General features: G+C 37.9%; 1 long non-coding RNA gene across 1 annotated transcript; it reads left to right on the top strand.

Moving 5' to 3' along the window:
* The first annotated feature begins 614 nt into the window (after nt 1-614).
* LOC147577106 (uncharacterized) lies at nt 615-17,956 on the top strand. Its single transcript, XR_015255743.1, has 3 exons — nt 615-938; nt 1,604-1,695; nt 17,344-17,956. It is a non-coding gene; the product is annotated as an uncharacterized LOC147577106 (long non-coding RNA).
* Nucleotides 17,957-19,738: the final 1,782 nt, after the last annotated feature.

The following is a 19,738-nucleotide window of genomic DNA, read 5'->3' as shown; positions in this document are numbered from 1 at the left end:
TCACACATCCAAAGGCAAAACCTTGCATGACGGAAGGGTAGAAAATCTAACTGTAGAATCTGAGACTTAAAGCATGACTGGCCAACTCACAGATTTCCTACTTACTCCATCAAAAGTTGCATTTTGTCCCTGGTCCTAGATAAGTGTCTTTCCTCCCAATGACAAACACTGAGTGATTCAAAAGGCTGAACCCAGAAATATGTGGACACTGAAGAAATTACAGTTCTTATGCAGACACCCATGATTTCTCCTGAATGGTCTTGCTTTGATTCCAAAATCTGCATGTGAAGATATTTATCATCATTTTCTTCCATGATATCTCACACCAAAGAGGTTTTGGAAAGGGTTAAAAACATCTTTTGGGGTATTTTTTAAAGTCCATGTTTTTTTTTAAAGATGCTAGAGAACTTTCTGTGATTCTTGGATCTAGCTATCAGCTGGCTAACACTTTGACCTGTTATAAGCTGAGGACTCTAGCGCTGGGGCAATGTTTGTCCAGGGGAAATGCATCTGGAACCAGAAAGGCTGGTTTCTGATGACATCCTGACTGATATTTCCAAGTTGCATGAGCTTCTAGGCTTTATTTTACTTCTCTGTGAAATATTGTGTTTCAGCTCTGTAATTCTCCTTTGACCGAGAGCTGACAAAAGGAGAATAAAAATGCAAGGCACAAACAGAAGATGGAAGGAGAGCACTTTGTGTAGTTGCTGCACTGCCTGCAGACTACAAGTTGGTGTGAAACCCTGAACTAGAGGGAGCGGAAGATGAGCCAGACTCAGCTCACACCAACGAACATGTTATAGCCAGAGGATGCATCACCCTGGTTAAATACCAGATGAATTAAAGGCTGTTGCCAGCAGCTGTGAAAAATGTCACTGGGATGCCATCTGATTGCCCAATGAATGCTATGAGTGAAGGGTGTCGGCTCCTAAGGGAAGGTCAGTGCATTTCCGATGGTTCAACTGTGGGGTTTGGCTGGAGGCACCCAATGACACACAGGTGCCAGGAAATGTCTCTTTCTTGCATTGTGCATTGGGACAGGCCAACTCCACGCTGTCAGATGAAGTGTAGCATAGACAGCCTGGGTCACAATGGGAAAAGACAGCAAATCTGGGGCAGGCAATGGGCTCTGGGGAGCAGAGGAGTATGTCTATGTTGGGACCTCTTTATTTTTTTTTTCATCTCTCCTTTATTTCTTCCTTCCTTCTTTCCTTCCTTCTCTTCTTCTCTTCCTTCTCTTTCTCCTACAAGAGAGGACTAATTGTCTTGTCAGTTTGCCTACAAGTTGTTATTATAAACTTTACTTGAGAGAGAGATTGAGAGAGAGAGAAAGAGATCTGACCCACTTGTGTTGGATTCCTAGGGCAGAGGGGTTGGGGGTTTCTATCAGGTGGGGGCAAGCAGGTGGGCTGAGGGTTCCTAGACTCTCTTCATCCAGAGAGGCTCAATTTTCATTTGTTCATATATCAAGCTTCAATATAAGATGTTGATTAAGAAATTATTTCATTGATCAAAATAAAATGATAAGTAAAATGTAAGACCACTAAATCAGAGCTTCTTATTTCACTGGGTATTTGAATCACTTGACTCTGTTAAAATGCAGATGCTGAGTCAGCAGGTGGGGCCTGAGATTCTGCCCTTCTAACAAGTTCCCAGATCATGCCCAAGCTGCTGGACCATACTTGGAGAAGCAAGGTACTAGATGCACTTTCTAGATGAATGTCTCATAGCACCCATATCACTCTTCGGATACTGCCCTTTCTTGTATTTATTTTTATTCTTAATTTTTGAAAAATTTACAAAATTTACAATTTTTTATGTATTGTATTTGTTTATTTTTAAATCACTTTAATGAGATTTAATTTACATATTATTCAATTTATTCTTTCAAAGTGCACAATTCAGTGGGTTTTATAATATTAGTGTATATATTTAGTATAGTATATTTCATACATATTTAGCAGGTTTAGTATATTTAGAGTTGTATAACTATCACCACTATCTAATTTTAGAACATTTTTATCACACCAAAAAACAAACTTGTGATGGTTAATTATATGCGTTAACTTGACTGGGCCAATTTTTGTTTGTTTTTTGTTTAGGGAGAGAAAGCACACATGCATGAGAGGGGTGGCAGATAGAGGGAGAATGAGAGAGAGGGAGAATCTTAAGCAGGCTCAATGCTCAGCACAGAGCCTGACCCAGGACTTGATTCCAAGATTCTGGGATCATGACCTGAACCAAAATCAGGAGTCTGACACTCAATTGACTGAGCCACACAGGTGCCCCTAAATTTTTTTAAATAATCTCTACACCCAACATGTGGCTATTACTCATGACCCTGAGATCAAGAGTCAGATGCTCTACCAACTGGACCAGTGAGGTGCCCCAATTGGGCCCATTTTTCGTCAAAATTATTGGTCAAAAATTATTCTAGGTGTTTCTGTGAAGGTGATTTTGGATGTGATAAACATTTAAATTGGGAGACTGAGTAAAGTAGATTGTTCTCTCTAATGTGAGTGAGCCACATCCAATCAGTTGAAGAAGTCAAACTGATCATCAGGTCTTCATGGATCTTGATCCCAATAGCTTTCAGACTAGAGCTACACCATCAGCTCTCCTGGGGGTCCAGCTAAGAACTCAACCTAAAAACCTTGGGACTTTCCAAGCTCCATAATTATGTGAACTAAATCTCATGCTAAATCTCTTATAATAAATACATATACCCATCCTTATTGGGTTCTGTTTCGTTGGAGAACTGTGACTAATACAAATACCCATAGCCATTACTTGCTCCCCTCAGCCCCTAATTAGCAACCACTCATCTACTTTCTGCCTCCATGGATTTGCCAATTCTGGGCATTTCATATAAATGGCATCATAAACTATATGGCCTCTTGTGAACGCCTTCTTTCACTCAACACAATGTTTTTAAGGCATCTGTGTTGTACCATATATCATATACTGCCTACCCTTTTCTGACTCAGCTTCAGATCTCACCAGTAGCGCAGCCAGAGGAACAGGCATTATCAATTGCTAGACCGTCAGCACCAAGAACAGTGCCTGGAATATGACAAGGGTAAAATGAATGGTTGTTCAATGGATGCATGAAAGAAAAACACCTGCTGAGCTAGAGGTACTAGAGAGCAATTTCAAGGGATATAGACAGAGAGAGTGGCCAAGAGGTTTCAGTGTATATACAGGGAGTGTTGAGGGTGAGGTGACTGTGGTTGTCTTAACAGCTATAGAATTGCTCTCAAGTGGGGGTAGGAAGCATGACTAAGGGGCTTTCCAGTGAACACATAAACCCAGTTTTCATCTAACCTTTTCCTTGAGCTAGATTTTCAGAGCAACTGGCTGAGCTTCAAAGCTGTTATAAGAAGGTCAATTTAATTTATATATTGATTATGGGAGTCCATTTAAGCTTTAAGGACCTACCATGAGAGTCTTAGGAAATGTGGAATGAATGGCATAAAAATAATTCTGAAACACGAGTCACTTTCTTCTGAATTAAGTTCAGTTATATAAAGGAAAATATGAATCATACATGTACCATGCATAAAGTACTGTAGATATAAGGATGAACAAGACATATTCTTTACAAAGTCCGCAATCTAATATGTGGTCATTACTTCTTGAAAATAATCTTTGAAAACTTAAAACAGCATTGAACAGTTTACCTCGTGCCTGGTAGACAGTCTCTTGAACTATGGTGTAAGACCCTCCTTTCTCACCATTTTTCTTCCAGAGGCTGTGGACATCTAAATGATATCATTTCACTTTAAAAAAAATTTTTTTTAAAGAGATTTTTATGTTTAAGTAATCTCTACACCCAACACGGGGCTTGAACCCACAACTCCAAGATCAAGAGTTGCACGCTCCACTGACTGAGCATGCCAGGCACCCCTATCATTTCATTTTTAGATAAATACTAAAATGGGGCCAGAGCACTAAAATTTTAAGCTAGAAACCTAAGTCCAAATTCCACCTGCCTTCAATCGCATTCCTTTCCACTTTCTTCTCTATCTCTAGAAAGGGTATGCAATTTTTTATATGTAAATCCAATAATACTATTCATCTGCTTAAAATCTCTCTCAGTCCGATTGCCTGTAGCACAGACCACTCCTCACTTATGGAGTGGTGACAAATTCAACCAGTTATATGTTACTCACAAGAGATGCTCCAGAAATGAAGTGATACAAAAAGGCTCAGAATAAATGGAACAGAAACATATTCTGAAATACTAATAAGTGACATAGTTATGCAACGTTAAAAACAGACTGAATAGAATCTAAGTCACAGAATTTAACAAAAAAGGGGTTTTTATATTGGTAAAGGGGTAAAGAAACTTTTTAACTTCTACTGGCACATCCAGAAAAAAAAAAGAATTTTAGGGACAAATTAATAAACCGATATGCATAAGGGAAGGCTAATAAATTACCCCTGCCAAAATGTGACAGATGAAGTAGGTGAGACGTAAGGGTATAATGAGTATGAATAGCATAATTAACATAATATGCAATTAACTTTAGATAAAATATGGATATACGGTAAATTCGTAGCAATTTCAAATATTCATGAGACAATGGAAAATTTGGCAATGCACAAACAACAAAGAAAACTCACAATAAATCAATCCTTAAAGCAGAAATCATATAGATCATATTCTCTGACTGTATTTTAATAAAACTAAAAATTAGCAAGAAAATGAAAGCCAAACAAATCGATTCATTTTAAAATTGAAGGGGTGCCTGGGTGGCTCAGTCGGTTAAGCATCCGACTTCAGCTCAGGTCACGATCTCACAGTCCGTGAGTTCGAGCCCCGCGTCGGGCTCTGGGCTGATGGCTCAGAGCTTGGAGCCTGTTTCCGATTCTGTGTCTCCCTCTCTCTCTGCCCCTCCCCCATTCATGCTCTGTCTCTCTCTGTCTCAAAAATAAATAAACGTTAAAAAAAATAAAAAAAAAAACTTTAAAAAAAAATTAAAAAAATAAAATTGAAAATAATCACAGAATAGTTTAGTAACTGTTCATATAAGTGAGTTTTTAGAAATAATAATGAGAAAACCTCATGCAAAAAGCTGGGTTTTGTGCCCTATGTTACTCATAGCACAATTTTAGCCTTCGGTTGCATTTATTAGAAAACCAGAAAAGTGACTACATGGCATTTGATCACAGGTATTTATACTTTCTCTTTCCCCAAACCATATTAGAATGCCAGTAAAGATATTAACATGCTCTCGATTGACAAAGAGGGAGAGGAGAAAACTTTAGCTGAGGAGTTTCAATTATTTGGCAAGTTGAAAAGCACTTGATTTAACTGAATAGTTAAAATTGTTATCCAAATTTCTGCAGACAATGATATCAACAAATAGTATGCAATTCATCTCAGTACCTCTGTCAAGCTTGGCTCCAAATGATACCAGGGAGCATGGAAGGTGCAACGGGTTCATGGGGCTGACATGAGAGGCCATTCGGAGTTCCCTCCACAGAGCAGCCACTTAGGTCCTTCTCCGCTATGCAGCCAAACACCTGGCCACGTCCCCACACTGCCCACGTGGCACTGAAGGTGATGTTCTAAAGGACTTGAGACGTTGAGGCCTAAACCTTGAGGACCGCAGGAGTAGTATGAAACAAGGGAGCAGGGGAAAGAAGTAGGGCTGGGAACAGGAAGATAAATTTCCTGACACTGCTCATCAGAATGCCAGCAGTCAGAAGGGTGGCTGACTCCCGTCTGAAGTGAGTGAACTAGAAACGCTGACATTTGAGGATACTTCAACAAACATGGCGTTTTGGAGTCCCTCCGCTATGCAACTAACTTACCTGTGTATAAGATTCCTATCAGCATTTTAGTGCCTAGATCTTAAATATGATGGGACAGTCAACAATCTTTAAACATTTTGAGAAATCTACCTAAATGAAAAGGAAAACCACCAAAAAACAGGGAAAAGGAATCCCAAAATAATTTGGGGCTGGGGATAGCAGAAGGAAGTTTCAAAATAACTACTATGACCTGAGAGAGAAAAGAAAACAACACGCTGACAAATGATAAAAAGGCATACTTGGCAGATAAGAAAGATCTCTTGGCAATAGAGAATGTGCTGTTAGAAATTTTAAATTCTGTAGAAGAAGTCAAAGATAAAGTTAAGGAAACTTCACAGAAGCTAAAATAAATCAAAGAATTAATAAATAAGCAAATAAGTGGAATATGGAAAAGACCACATGAGGACATTGGAGGATCAAGCCAAGAATGTGGCATCCCACTGTCAGTAGCTACACAGAGAAAACTGGGGATATAGAAAGGAGAAAATTATCGAGAAAACTTACAAGAAAACTTGCAAACCCAAAGGGTACATCTATAGATTGAGAGGGCCCATCAAATGGAGTGAAAAAGACACCTACCAACATGCATCAGTATAAAAATTTCAAAATCCTGTAGGTGGAAAGAAGATGTAAAAATAGGTCATAAACAAGGACATGGGAATGAGAATCACTACATTTCTTAATCTTGAATACTAGATGCTGAAAGGTAGTGGAACAATGCCTTCAGAACCAAGAGAAAATGATTTTTAAACCAGAGCTGCATATCTAGCCAAACCATCAATTAAACATGAGCCTAAAATTGAGGTAAATCAGACTTACAAGCATCTCCCATTCATTGTTCTTATGGAAAATCTTGGAGGATGTACTTCAGTAAAATGAGAATAAAATGAAAACTGAGGGGTGCCTGGGTGGCTCAGTGGGTTGAGCGTGGGACTCTTGATTTCGTCTCAGGTCATGATCTCACGGTCGTGGAATCAAGCCCCACGTCGGGGCCTGCACTAAGCATGGTGCTTGCTTGAGATTCTTTCTCTCTCTCTCTCTCTTGCCCTCTATCCCTCCCCCACTCATGCACATGTAAGCTCTCTATCTCTCTCTCAGAAAGAAAGAAAGAAAGAAAGAAAGAAAGAAAGAAAGAAAGAGAGGAAGGAAGGAAGGAAGGAAGGAAGAAAGAAAGAAAGAAAGAAAGAAAGAAAGAAAGAAAGAAAGAAAGAAAAGGAAGGAGAGAAAGAAAGAAAGAAAGAAAGAAAGAAAGAAAGAAAGAAAGAAAGAAAGAAAGAAAGAAAAGGAAGGAGAGAAAGAAAGAAAGAAAGAACGAAAGAAAGAAAGAAAGAAAGAAAGAAAGAAAGAAAGAAAGAAAGGAAGGAAGAAAGAAAGGAGCAAAAACATGAGATCCAGGAAATACAGGATTTTAGATCAGAGAAGAATGGAAGGAAGTGTCTGGGCAGCATCTCTACAACTCTTCTAGAGGCCAGCCAGTCCAGATGGAGTTGGAGGCTGGGGAACTGGGGTGAGCAAGTAACCAGGACAGAAATGTGCTCAAAAGATTATTTTCTGTGCTTTACTGTTTGAGGAAAAAGTGATAGGTTTCTCTTGGAACATTTGGAAAATCATTGCCTTACATACATAGACTACTAAACAAAAGAAAAGGTAGGATAAATATTAACTCCAGAGAAAAAGAAAAAGTACACAAGAAAGAAAAGACTATATGGCTCGATAGCAAACTATATTTTTACACAATCATTATATTGTAAATACTGACTATAACTTAAGCCAAGTTGTAGTCTAAGAGGATGTTGGGTTATATGGAATTTCTGTAACAAAGCAAAGCCTAACAGAAGTATATAGATAATAAGTTATGGATAATATCTAAAACTGACAAATCAATAAATAACAAAAGAAGTAATTTTTAATTGTAGGATAGTAAGTAAGGACCAAATACAATAGTAAAAGATTTATCTGTGGTTTCCTCTAAGAAACAGAACTGGAATATATAAAGGAGTGGTGCAGGGGACAGTTGCTTTTCTGGGGGGTTGATGGTTATCCACTTTGTAGTAGTAATTGATTTTATAATCTTTGTGCTTACATTTACTTTGTTAAGATTCTGCATTAATTTTAAAAAGGAAAATAAGTGTATAAGCACTAAATTTAGAAAACTAAAAAGAAGACTGGTAAAACTAAAGAAAGTGGATGGAATTAGTAATGATAAAACCGTGATAAAATAAAAATAAAATAAAATAAAATAAAATAAAATAAAATAAAATAATAAAAGCAGACTTAATAAAATTAAAACTTGTTCTCCTAAAAGTCCAATGCAATAGTAAAACTTTGGGCACATCTATTCAAGAAAAGGAGAAAATAAGTCACTAAGCAATATTAGTGATAAGAAAAAAGTCATAACCACAAAAATGGGAAATGAAAACAAGAAGAAAATGGTAGAAGGATGACTTATACATCTTGATACCAAAAAAAGTATGTACAAGTCCAGAAGAAATAGATGATCTTTCAGCAAAATCAAGGATAGACACATGAGTAGATCTGTAACTACAGAAGAAACTGCGCGGTTAACAATACGATATGTACAAAGTCCAGACAATTTTCAAGGCTGTTCATTTAAGGTCCAAGAGAGAGAATTCCTATTATTATCCAAAAAAAGAAAATTATAGACCATATAAAAGAGCAAAATAGCATAATTATTGCAACAGATGGTTGTTAAAAGCTTATCATTTTAACATCTGGTTCTGACTCAAATTTCATTAAATTGATAAAAGTAGTCTATTGAAAACCTTGAACAAACATCATAATTAAAGGTAAAATAGTTTGAAACATCCCATTTATATCAGGAAAAAAGCATAGATGCCAGTTAATACATGTAGTATTCAATGGTATTTTTGAAGTTTTAGTTGATACTTGAGATAAGTAAATAAAAGAGACAAAGACATGAAAATAATAGAACCACTTACATTTTTAGTTACAGTGGTTGTCTACAGACAACCATATAATTTGTTTATAATTTGTTTACAAATTGAAAAACTGCAACCAATAAAAGAGTTGAGTCCAATACATGGAGGATAGAAGATGTAGAAGCAAAAATCAATACTTCTATGCACTAGAAATAAAAAATTATAAAATATAAAAGTTCCATTTCCACAAATAGCAAGAGTAAAAATCATACATTATTTAGAAATATACCTAACTGAAAATGTGGAAGACCCCATCAATACCCAAGATATACAAAGATATAAATTATTTTCTGGAGGAATTAAAGGAAATCCTAAATAAATGGAAAGACACACTTGATTCTTGGATAAGAAGAATCCATAATATATCAACTCTCCCCAAATGATTTTATAAACACCAATCCCAATCAATAATTCTCATTATTCACATGGTTAACTCCTTCACCTTCTTCAATTTTTGCCCAAATATCCCTTCCTCATTGAAACCTTTCCCTATCACCCTATTCAAAACTTCAACACTTTTTCCATCCAGGGAACTCTGACTCTTTTACCAGACTCCTCTACTTTGTATCTTTTTTCATAGCATATGTACCTACTAATTAGCCGATAATTATTTATTGTGTTCCTTGTTTATTGTTGGCTTTACCCTGTTAGAGTGTTAATTCCACACAGGAATTATCACCTGAGTTATTCATTGAGAAATGCCCAGCACCTTATGCCTGACATATAAAGTTGCTCAACTACTTTGCAAATATTTTTTATGACAGACTGTCAACTGTCTTCTAACTCTGTTTATGATATATTTGCCATATGGAAGTTAATTTTTTGTTGTTTTTTTTTCAAGTAGTAAAATCCGCTTTCTTAGTCAATCCAGAATTACATATGAACTATTTATATTTTAGTCTATGGTTTAATCATTTTTAAAATAAAAACTGAACTGAAGTAAACTAGAAAACTCAACGGCATTTTTAAAGAACCATTTGAGGAATGCCTGGGTGGGTCGGTTGGTTAATCGTCCGACTCTTGATTTCTGCTCAGGTCATGATCTCATGGTTCGTGAGATCGATCCCTGTGTCGGGTTCTTGCGGAGACTGCTTGGGATTCTCTCTCTCTTCTTTCTCTCTGCCCTTCCTCCCACTCATTGTTGTGTCTCTCTCTCTCTCTCTAAAAAATAAATAAATAAACTTACAAAATATATACCATTTGAATAACTGAAATATTATTCTGGAAGAGTAAATGTGCTAGAAAGCTCAAGATAATTTCAGAAAGACACAGAACTTGCCTCATTAAATATCAAAACATAATAAGAATTTGCAGAAATTAAGTAGTGTGATAATGGTATAAGAACAGGAAAAAAAGAATTAATGGTGAAAAATAGAATAGAGAACCTGGTTCATATACAGTGGGAATTGAGTATGATTAAGGTATAGAAAAGATAGATGATTTAATAAAATTTTTGCTGAAATTGGATTATACAGTCAAAAAATAAAATAAAGTTATATTCCTTCTTTCATCACAAACACAAAAATTCCTGGTGAATTTGAAAGTGAAATATGTTTTTCAAAACCTGGGTGGCTCAGTCTGTTGATACTGAGATTTCAGCTCAGGTCAAGATCTCACAGTTCATGGGTTCAAGTCCGGTGTCGGGCTGTGTGCTGACAGCTCAGAACCCAGATCCTGCTTCTGATTCTGTGTCTCCTTCTCTCTCTGCCCTTCCCCCGCTATGCTCTGTCTCTCAAAAATAAATAAATGTTAAAAAAATTAAAAAAACATTTAAAAATGAGGCCAAAATTTAACTAATTATTACATAATCTTGGCAAGCAAGTCACAGAATTCAGAAACAGTAAAGGCAATATTTGATAGATTTTACTATGAAAAACAAAATACAATCTTCACTTGGATATGGCAAATACACCATAAAAAGATAGCTGAAAATCTGTCAAAAAATATTTGCAATCAACATAAGACAAGGGGTAAACGTCAATACTAACTAATGAGCTTGGGGAAATTAATAAGTAAGAAGTCCAACAATCCACTGGAAATGAAATTGCCAATGGATATTACAAGAAAATAAATGTGTGAACACAGGCTTTGGATGAAATTCAGCACTGAAGCAAGTCCAGGAAAAAGCCACAATGATATTCAGTTCATGATTATCAGCTGAGGAAACTTATCTAAACCATACAACATGACTCATTTGTGGGAGGCCATCACCATCATTTTATAAACATTGTGCCTGGAAAGACACTAGAGATACATAAAATGTTGACGATGCCAAAAATTTCAACCCTCATTGGAGCCATGTTACTCTAGTTAATCCTATGGAAACGGAAGCCAGCTCCAGAAAAAAGAACTAAGATTCTTAGTACTTTAACTCTTTAGTCTCTGGACACTGTTCTCTTATTCTTCTATTTCTCATCAAAAGCTGCTATTCAAAATTGTGATATATTAAGAGTGTAGTTGAAATGCTATTGGATAACAGGTCAAGTAATTTTGGTTCCATTTTTAAGGTCACAACTTAATATATATGATTTTGGAAATGTTATTAGCTTCCTTAATCCCTTAATCTCCTTGTATACTGATGTCCTCATCTGCAAAGTGGCAAGAGAGTATTTGCTCTCCAAGGGGCATCCTGGAGCTATTATGAATGTTGAGTCAGGGGACAGCAACCTGGAAATGGCCACACTGTAATAAAAACCACAGGGAAATGAATACATACGAGATTTTGAAGATGACAAAATCATTTTTTTTTTAGAGAGAGAGTGAGCACATGAGCAGGGAGAGGGACAGGGGAGAGAGAGAGAGACAGAGACAGAGAGAGAGAGAGAGAGAGAGAGAGAGAGAGAGAGAGAATCTTAAGCAGGATCCATACTCAGTGCGGAGCCTGAAGCCGGGCTTAATCCCACGATCCTGGGATCATGACCTGAGCTGAAATCAGGAGTCAGACACTCGATAGACTGAGCCACCCAGGTGCCCTGACAAAATCATTTTTAAAGATTGAAATTTTTGACCGGTTAGAAAAGTTCAGAGAGGATAGGGAATACATTTGTTTTCTGATTTATACACAGAAAAATTGAAATATGGAGAATTAAGGTAATTTACCTAAATCCATGCCAACAGGTCACTTTTCATTTGTACATACTGTAATAGTATTTCTATTTATTTAAACCACAGAAGGAAGGAGTCACTACATCCTTACTCTTGAAATTACAGCATTTTATTTGGTTAGTGTTATAGATTGAAATGTGTCCCTCCAAAATTCCTATGTTTTAGTCTTAACCTTCAGCATCTCAGAATGTGACTGTATAAAGCCATAGGATCTTTAAAGACATAATTAGGTATAAATGGGGTCATTCAGGTGGGCTCTAATCCAATAGGACTACTGTCCTTGTAAAAATAGGAAATTTGGAAACAAAAAAGTTCAGTGGGGAGATCATGTGAATATAGGAAGAAGAAGGCCATCTAATCAACATGCAAAAGAATGAAATTGGACCCTTATCTTCCACCACACACACAAAAATCAACTCCAATTAGGTTAAAAACTTAAATATAAGGCCTGAAACTATAAAAGTTCTAGAAGAAAACGGGAAAATCTTCATAATATTGATCTTGACAATGATTTCTTGCCTATGACATCAAAAGCACAAGCAACAAAAGCAAAAATAGATAAGTGGAACTATAACAAATTAAAAAGCTTTTACACAGCAAAGGAAACAATCAACAGAGTGAAGAAAATATTTGCAAACCATCTAACAGATAAGGGGTTAATATCCAAAATACATAAGAAACTCTTACAACTCAATAGCAAGAAGTCCAAATAACCTGTTTTTAAAAATGGACAAAAGACTTAAATAGACATCTCTCCAAAAAAGGTAAAAAATACTCAACAAGTTATGAAAAGATACTCAACATTGCTAATCATTAGGGAAATGAAAATAAAAAACCTATGAAATATCACCTCATACCTGTTAGGATAGTTACTATCCAAAACACAAAAGATAAGTGTTGGCAAGGATGTGGAGAGATAGAAACCCTTGTACACTGTTGGTGGCGATGTAAAATGGTGAAGTTATCACTGCCAATAGTATGGAAGTGCCTCAAATAATTAAAAATAGAATTATCATATGATCCAGCAATGCCACTTCTGGGTATATCTCCCAAAGAATTGAAATCAGGATCTCAGATATTTTCACTCCCATGTTCACTGAAGTATTGTTTACAATAGTCAAGACATGGAAACAACCTAAATATTCAGCAACAGATGAATGGATAAAGAAAATGTGGTATACACATACAATGGAATTAATATTCCTTAGCCTTAAAACAAAAGAACATCGGGGTGCCTGGGTGGCTCAGTTGGTTAAGCATCTGACTCTTGGTTTTGGCTCAGGTCCTAATCTCACAGTTCATGGATTTGAGCCCCAAGTTGGGCTCCACGCTGACCTGACAGTTCAGAGCCTGCTTGGAATTCTCTCTCCCTTTCTCTCTGCCCTTCCCCTGCTCATGCGCTTTCTCTCCCAAAATAAATAAACAAACTAAAAAAATAGAGAGAGAGAAGGAAATCTTGCCATATACAGCAACATGCTGAATCTGGAGGACGTTATGCTAAGTAAAATAAGCCAGTCACAGAAGGACTAATGCTGTATGCGTCCACCTATATGAAGTCTCTAAAATTGTCAAATTCATAAAAACAAAGTAGAATGGCAGTTGGCAAGGGCTGAGGGGAAAGAAGAGGGGAGCTGCTGTACAATGGGTACATAGTTTCAGTTACACAAGATGAGTAAGTTCTAGTGAGCTGTTGTATCACATTGTACCTACAGTTAACAACACTGAATTGTGCACTTAAAATTTTTTCAGAAGGGTAGATCTCAGGTGAAGTGTACCTACCAAAATTAAAAAAAAGTGTTTTAACTATAAAAGAGAACATGTTAAAAGATGGCCATCTCTAAGCTAACAAAAGAGGCCTCGGAAGAAATGAACTTGGCTCACTCTCGAACTCATAACTCTACCCTCTAGAGCTGTGTGAAAACAAACCTCTGTTGTGTAAGCTGCCCAGTCTGTGGTACTTGGTCGACAGTGTTTCTTGCCAATGGATATAGAGCAGTCCTTCTTGGTTTTGTTAGTCTGTATTTTAAGGGGATATTTTACGAAGCTTAAACTGCATGAACAGGGTCAGTGATATCAGTCTGTTTGACTGAATTAGGAAAATCATTCTGTCTTTATTGAGAACTAGATTCACACCTTGAAGTGGACTTTTTGAGCCCAAGGTGTGTAGTTTCTAACTGAAGGTGACAAATAGAGAATACATTACCCTGTTGATGGTAACATTTTCCATATTTACTTGTCATGGTGAAGCACGCTCACAAGCTTGGGATATTTTCTTAAATCATCAATTGCATCAATTGCATATATACTGCATCAATTGCAGTATATATAATAATCATGCAATTGATTAAGTATATATAATTATATACTTATAAATAAGTAATAAACAAGTAGAGAGGTGACAGTGGTACAAGTTACACATAGGCTGTCTAGGCCCTGGGGGTGGAGGAGAAACAAAGGCATGAGGCTTTGATAAGTCAAACCAGAGTGGTGACAGTAACGACTCCACAGCCAAGCATGGGTTCTTCCACTACTGCCTCAGTCCATTTTCAGAGAGACGGTCTCTGATGGAGCCAGCGTGACCATATTATGACTCACTGGTGGCACAACATGGCTGCCCTTAGGGCAGGCGCTCCTCCCTTGCCCCATGACCGGGAGGGCAGTAGGTTTCCTGTGTCCTCATCGGGGCTACTGATGTGCTGTTTCATATAAAGGGGATGTAAATGGAGTAGACTCCATGACTGACATTTCTAATGTAGATCCTTTCTCCAGACCCACCCCTTGTTTGGAGATCCAGGCTCGACATCTAACGATAAACGAGATTTGCTTATTAGTAATCCTCCAGCCTTCTGTGGTATGTCATTTCTCATCTTTCTGTTTGTGGATACAGAGCCCTCCTAGACTGCCCCTAGCGTGCACACCGTTTTACATTCAAGCATTAAATAGCCGCTCCAAGAACTTTTATATAGGTGGAATCAAAAGCCTCAGGAGGTCTCTGGCCATCTTACCTGGGCCGGCCTAGGATCTGTTTTCATTTGACTCCTTTGCACAGCCCATTCCACTCAGAGACCACAGACAGAATGAGAAGGGTATTATTTTTCCGTTCACTAAAAGATTTACAAATGCAGACAGGATCACACCCCAGAGGCTGAGAAACAACACTCCTGTGAATTCCTAAGAGAAAAACAAATTGTTGAGATTTTTTTTTCCATCTGCAGTTCTTTATAACTCACTAGCCTAGCAAATACTGAAACTAAGGAAACAGGGTTTTACAGCTAAATGTTTCTCAATACTGCATTTGAACAAAACAATTTATAGGGTTCTTCACCTGCCTCCTTCAATGCTCCATTTAGCATATATATTCCTGAGTCCAAAGTAACTGTACACACTAGGCATAATTCTTTCTGATGTACAGACCCCCACCTGATTCTCTGCAGAGAATAGGATTGGGAGCCCAGGAGTCTGTAGAATCCGCTGCCCAGAGCAGCATCTCTACCTTCTACTGTATCTAGAAAAAAAAAAAAAAAAAGATGGGGGGCCTTGAGTGGCACAGTTAGTTGAGCCTCCGACTCCAGCTCCTGTTATGATCTCATGGTACATGAGTTCCGTGAGTTCAAGCCCTGCATGGGGCTCACTGCTGTCAGTGCAGAGCCCTGCACTTTGGATCCTCTGTGTCCCTCTCTCCCTGCCCCTCTCCCGCTTGCATGCAGGTACATGCCTGCATTCTTACAAAAAGAAAGAAAACATTAAAAAAAAGAAAACCAAACATAAAAACTTTGGAGAAAAGTGATGCCTGGTCTATGTTCATGCCGGTTGGCATTTCTGCCATCGTGCTCCATAGCACTTGTTCAATGTCCTCAAACAATTAGAGGTTGTCAATGGATGAAGACTTTCACTACCTTCATAACTATCTGGGTGAGGCTCTCCTGTTAATACATTTCTTTTAGTCCTAATGCTACTAACTCTCTTCCGGGGCAACCTTTCTCTCCTTCCTAGGTGGCTTTAAATTTTATTTTTTAAAATAAAATACTAGTGTTTAGATAGGTGCCAACACAAAACGCAGCCTAGGATCCAAATTCATTTTTAACCAAAGCTAGGTAGGGGTTCAACTGAGCTTTGAAATACTAGTTATATCCCTGTCCCTGTAGGCAGGAAAGAGGGGATTGTAGCATGGGCTGCTAACAGCTAGCCAGTCTCAGGGGTAGAAAATCCTAGAGACAGGTGGCACAGAATGAAGACCTCACGGGGAAACCAAGCCTATTCTCTAAGAAAAAGGCCAGCCTGTCAGTCTTTTTTTTCACTGTTGCATGTCCCTGAGAACCAATTACTTAGCCAGGCATGCCGTCTGCAAAGTAAAATCCTGTGACCAGAGTATAGTCACCTCTCCTTCTGTCCAACATTCTAAACATGGAGAAATCTAGATATGGATGCTAGAAAATCCCATCAGATCCCACTGTCCAAAATAAAGCCCAGAAGTTCTAGAGTTAATACAAATAGTATAATGACTAAAGATTTCAATAAGGTCTGACCAAGATAGAGTAATCTATGTCCCTGTGAATTGAAATGTTGGTGCCTTTTTCCAAATTTCTAAGAAGGAGCTGGATTTTTAAAATAATCATTATAACAACAAGAACAACAATAAATCACAAGTCCTTTTCCTCTCTCCTTCCCTAGTCTTCCATTTTTATCTTTCATTGCCATTGTTGTTGTCATTCTTGTTTTTAGCTTTTTCTCATCTTGGTGATTCTTTTTCTTTTTCTCTAAATTTCTCGGAAGAGAGATAGATAGTATTGACTGAAACCGAGGGCAGTGCTGGAGACACAGTGGGCTTTCTGAGAGGAGAATCAATAGTGATGACAGAGTCTGATCTGGCTGGGATTTTGTTAATGAAATGTTCCCCTCCCCACAGCTACAGGAAGAAGATGAATTGGAAATGGTAGCTCACAGCAGGCTATTCTGACCTAAGCGCCCTTTCTCATTCAACCTTTGGAAGGAAAGGATGCCCATTTACTTGAATGGAACCCTTTTGCGTTCCCATCCCATTGGAGGCTCAGAGTACTTGGACATATTAAGCTCTCTGAGGCCCAAGGGCATTGAATTGAGCCCAATAATAATTTTCTGAGAATCTCATTTGCGTTTAACTTTCAGATTCAGGGGCACACCAAAAAAAGAGTTCCAAGCTGCGACTTGGGTGGGCGAGAAGAATATGTCTTATGGTAGAGATATCATTAATTTTATTCCTGTGGGTGGGCGGTGGTAGTAGAGAAATAAGCATTAGTGGTTGCGGAAAAGTGATGAATAAAAGGCCCCATCCTTGGTGTTAGGAGGACTGTGTTTTAGAGCCATCTTGTTGCTAGCTAAGTGCTTTCATTTAACATAAAATCACGTAACAACTGGAAAATACCCAAGAATATCTTTGAATTCCCTTCTCACTTTTTTATTCTATGTCGCACCAATCCAGGAGGCCAAGGATCCTCAAAGAATGGAGCTACAGGGTTATTACATGAGACAAGATGACTGAAAACAGTTCTCTCCAACTCAGAGCTTTGCATACCCGCAGATGGCATTGAGCATTTCACATGAGACTCCATGTTGATGGTGATGCTCTCCTTTCATATATTTCAGTCAATTTGTTAGTTTGGGGATATTTTTTAAAAACCTCTCTTCTCTTCTTTTTTCCATCTCCTACACAGCTACCACGTCAATTGTTTTTTCTCACCAAATATGCCCTCATGTGATACCCCACACACAAGTGTGAAAATGACTTGGTCTGAATAGGCATTTACACAGCAGGTAAATTCCATCATGGTTGGATGGGAGATTTGGTACCTTATTTCTTCTTGAATGTTCTATTAATAATGACCCAAACTAATTGTTTTTCCCAGTATTTTCTCTTCCTTAAGCTTTTAGAAGTAGTTGTCACTAACAAGAAGCCAAAGGAAAATATAGTTGCAGTGTCTGCTTTTAGGATTTAGGTTTTTCTGTACGTTTTTAAATCATTAATGGTGGGTGTCTTGGGGAAAAAATTCTTTAAGTAGTCCTCTGAAAATATTAAAATCTACTTATTTGGTGAATACTTATTGAAGATTTATTATGTGCATAGCACTGTAATAGGCACTTTGGAGAAATATGAAAAAAATATGTACAAAGCAGTGGTAGAGTCTTCTAGTTTTCTATTCAATATCCCTTTAATCATTTTCATCATACCCCAACCATTAGTAAGTTATGCCATCCCTATCTTCAAAACAGATTCAAAGTCTGATCCTCCAGTCATCATTATCTTTTAACTAGATTATTCCAATAGCTTCCTAACTGACCTCTCAGTTTCTCCTGGATCTTCCCACTGTCTATTCTCTATGAAGAACCAGAGTGATTCTTTGAAATCTCACCAATGGCTTTGCATCTGACTCACTGGAAAAACATTGTTCTAGAGTTCCTACTACCTGGCCTCTCCCTGCTACTATGACTTCATCTCCTACTGCTCCTGTCTTTCTCCTCCATTCCATCCCATCAGTCCTCTCTTTACTCAAACATGTCAAACACCTTCCTTCATCAGGGCCTTTGCACTCCCTCTTCTCTTGCCTAAAGTGTTCTTCCCTCAGATATCTGCGTATCTTGCTTTGACACTTCTTTCAGGTCTCCACAAAAAATTATCTTATAAGATAATTCAGTATAAGTTTACTGGATTATTTGTCTATTTACTTTGTCCATGAACTATTGTTTTTAAATTTTTTTAATCTTCATTTATTTTTGAGAGAGAGAGAGATGCAGTGTGAGCAGGGGAGGAACAGAGAGAGAGGGAGACACAGAATCCGAAGCAGGCTCCAGGCTCTGAGCCATCCACACAGAGCCCGACGCGGGGATCGAACTCACAAACCATGTGATAGTGACCTGAGCCAAAGTTGGACACTCAATTGAGAGAGCCACCCAGGCGCCCCTGTCCATGCACTATTAATGTGAGGTCCATGAGGGTAGAATCTTTATGCATTTTGTTCATTGTTTTATTCCTAGGAACTAGAACAGGGTCTGGCACATAAAATATGATCAATACATATTTGTGGAACCAATTTTCTCCTTTCTTACTAACAAAACATGAAGTTTATTCAAAATGGTAATGTAACCTAAAACACTGCATTTTCACAGCCTGTCTTGACTGGATTTAAGCCTAAGTCATTGGGTGGGTAGGGAGCTTTTGGAGAGCCCAATGAAAGGGAATGACTCATCTAGGAAACATTATTTTGTTGTTCCCTATTTCCTCTTCATTCCCGCCTGAATGTAGACTTGATGGCTGAAACTCCAACAGCTATACCGTGTTAATGAAGACACTCTAATGTTGATAGCCACAGTTTAAGGAAGACAAAGCATAAGGATAGAGTCTGAGTCTCTCTGATGAACACCAGTCCTAGGCTGCTTGTCATATTATTTCTTTATAAATTCCACCATGTTTAATTCACTGTTAATTCAGGTCTCTGTAACTAGCAAACGAGCAGAATTCCTAACGCATGCAATGGCCATTTTCCTTCAGAAGCATATATTCATTTAAGAAGAGAAAGTATAGGGGCACCTGGGTGGCTCAGTTAGTTGACACCCAACTTTGGCTCAGGTCATGATCTCGCATTCATGGATTTGAGCCCACGTCGGGCTCTGTGCTGACAGCTCAGAGCCTGGAGCCTGCTACGCATTCTGTTTCTCCCTCTCTCTCTGCTCCTCCCACACTCATGCTCTGTCTCTCTCAAAAATAAATAAAACATTAAAAATTAAAATAAATAAAAAGAAAGAAAGAAAGAAAGAAAGAAAGAAAGAAAGAAAGAAAGAAAGAAAGAAAGAATAAACAATGGGAATGAGAAAAGCTACAA

The sequence above is a fragment of the Puma concolor genome, chromosome C2, assembly GCF_028749965.1.
Source record: "Puma concolor isolate L17-30 chromosome C2, mPumCon1.1.hap2, whole genome shotgun sequence".
Lineage (NCBI taxonomy): Eukaryota > Metazoa > Chordata > Mammalia > Carnivora > Felidae > Puma > Puma concolor.
The sequence above is the reverse complement of the archived record's forward strand: the minus strand, read 5'-3'. Positions and strand labels throughout refer to the sequence as shown.